Genomic DNA, 3,057 nt, shown 5'->3' on the forward strand with positions numbered 1-3,057 from the left:
GCTCCCAAGGTTGCTAGCAGCTGCCTCTCCAGAGAGAGGAGCTTGGACACTTGTGTTAGGAGAACGTGGACCCGCTATACCAGCTCTCTCTCTGCTCCCACTGGTTTTGGACTTAGCCGTGATTCAGTGGGCTAACGTGGCATCTTACAGGGCCAATGGGAGCTGGAGGGACTATTTCTCTGAGCAATGAAAGCTCCAAGAAAACCAGTGTTGCCCAAGACCCCTAAGGGAAAGGCCTCACATAGTTGCGTAGGCCTCTGTGGCCTCACCTTCCCATGCAGAATCGGCCAGCTTTCCTCACCATGGCATGGTTGGGCTGGCCAAAGCACATCTCATGCCAGGTTGCCGCCCTGGCCCCATTCAAGTCCAGGCTGTGGGGAGAGGCAGCATGGCCGAGAGTCAAGAGGACTTACTCAGATGCCAGCCTGCCTGGGTTTGAATCCCGCCTTTTCAGCTTACTGGCTCAGTGGCCTTGGATAAGTTCTCTCTATTCTCTGCATCTCGGTGCCCTCCTCTGAAAGGAGATAGACTGCTGAGGAATTGGCAATAGCGCGGCAAAGAACAGGAGCATGCAAATATCCTTTTTCAAGCAAATCTTACTTACCTATTATAAATAAACGTATGCACACAAATGCCTGTGGAAGACTGCATAAATCGTGCAATATACCGCTCGAAGAATTTTCACAGTGAACGCACCCAAACACCGGCACCCAAACCAGGATACGGTACATCTCTAGCAACTAGGGGTCCCTTCTCCCCATCACCACCGCCCCCTGCCCATGACTAAACCCACCAAAGGCAACCACTGTCCTTCCTTTAACAGCCCACACTCATGTGGCTGATTTCTGACTGTTATATAAATAGAATCACGCAGAGGGGACTCCTTTACGTCTGGCTTCTTTCACTCAGTGTCGTGCTGGATGTCTCTTCCACGTCGTGTACATGGGTTCACCCGTGCTCCTTCCTGGATAGCATGCCACTGTATGAATACACCACAACTTTTTATTCTTTCTGCGGCTGCTGGACATCTGAGTTTTTGCCAGGCATCAGTTGATTGCCTCTCAGCTCCAAACTTGCCGTTTTAAAGCCATTCTTCCGCAGGGTGGTGTCTTGCTGGAAGCACTCTGAAATGAAACTACCCGGGGGGGGCTGCAAAGGGAAAGCTACCGCAGGAGCCGGGGTTAGAGCAGCTGTCTACACCACGGAAGCTTGGAGCTACGCAACCACATGCACTACGGGATTAGAGGACTGGAGGAGCCACCCCCAGTACGGAAGATGAGCCTGCAGAACCCTGTGAGGCAATTTGTGCCCCAGGGTGCTGTTGAGAGCTACTGGCCTACTGGGCTAGTGACTACTTCACTAGCCTGCAATTAACAGAGGCAGGTAGCTTAACAGAGAGATCTGCGAAGGTCAAAAAGAGCTCTAATGCAAACAGTGTCATCCCAGGCTGATGGTACATGGCCTGAGGCTGTACCCCTGAGGAGTGACATCAGAAGCTGCACACTTGAGGGGTGCCTGGGTGGCTCAGCGGGTTAAGCGTCCGACTTCCGCTCAGGTCATGATCTCACGGTTTGTGAGTTTGAGGCCCGCATCCGGCTCCGTGCTGATGGTGCAGAGCCTGCTTGGGATTCTCTCTCTCTCCCTCTCTCTCTGCCCTTCCCCCGCAAAATAAACTTAAAAAAGAAGAAGCTGGGGCGCCTGGGTGGCTCAGTCAGTTGAGCATCCCGACTTCGGCTCAGGTTATGATCTCATGGTCCGTGAATCCAAGCCCTGCGTCGGCCTCTGTGCTGACAGCTCGGAGCCTGGAACCTGCTTCGGATTCTGTGTGTGTGTGTCTCATTCTCTTTCTCTCTCTCTCTGCCCCTCCCCAACTCATGTTCTGTCTCTCTGTGTCCAAAATAAATAAACATTAAAAAAATTAAAAATAAAAAAAAGGAACTGCACACTGAGGGAAACACATGTAACTGAAATAGTCCATCCAAGTCACTAAACAAACAAGCAGACAATATGGGCAAAAAGCTCTGAGAAGGGGTAGGGGAGCCTATCGTTGCTACATTGTAATATCTCAGTTTTCAACATCACCAAAAAATGAGACATTTTAAGAAACAGGGAAATATGATCCATACAGAAGAAAAAGCAAAAACACAGGCAACAGAAACTTCCTTTGAGAGCAACCAGATGTCTTAACAAAGACTTCAAAGCAGCTACCATACGTATGTTCAAAGAGCTAAAGAATATCACACTTAACAGAAATAAAAGAAGGTATGGTGGCAATATTTTCTATACCATATACCAACAAAGAGATACACATTATATTTTTTTAAAAGACCAAACTAAGATTATACAATTGGAAAGAATAATAACCAAAATGAAATATTCACTAGAGGGGCTTAACAGTAGACCTGAGATGGAAGAAGAAATAATCCACAAACTTGAAGGTAGATTGATAGAGATTATATAACCTGAAGAACAGACGGAAAACAAATAAAGAAAAATGAAAAGAGCCTTCGAGAAAAGTGGGACATCGTTAGGCACACCGATGTACATATCATGGGGGTACAAAGGAGAGAAGAGAGGACAAGGGACAGGAAAATATTCAAAGAAATAATGGTTGAAAACCTTCTAAAGTTGATGAGAAAGGTTATACACATCCAAGAAGCCCAGTGAACTCCAAGTGTGATCGATAGAAAGAGAGAACTTCACTGGGAAATTCTATCAAACACTTAAAGAAGAATTAATTCCCATTATTTACAAACTCTTCTACTGGAAGAGGAGAGAACACTTCCCAAATCATTCTGTGAATCCAGTATTACTCTGATGTCAAAGACAAAGACAACTAGAGAAAAGAAACCCACAGGCCGATATCCCCGATGAATATATGTACATAAATCCTCAACAAAATGCTAGCACATCGAATCCAGCAACATAGAAAAAGGATGAATTACCAAGTGGGATTTATTCCAGTAAAGCAAAGTTGATTAACTCAATTGGTGAAACTCAACTAATATAATATACCATATCAAGAAAATACAGGACAAAAGCCACGTGATCATCTCC

Source organism: Lynx rufus, unplaced genomic scaffold (genome assembly GCF_022079265.1).
Source record: "Lynx rufus isolate CCGP_SWC_20201006 ecotype Redwood Valley unplaced genomic scaffold, mLynRuf1.p SCAF_2, whole genome shotgun sequence".
In the NCBI taxonomy this organism is placed as follows: Eukaryota; Metazoa; Chordata; class Mammalia; order Carnivora; family Felidae; genus Lynx; species Lynx rufus.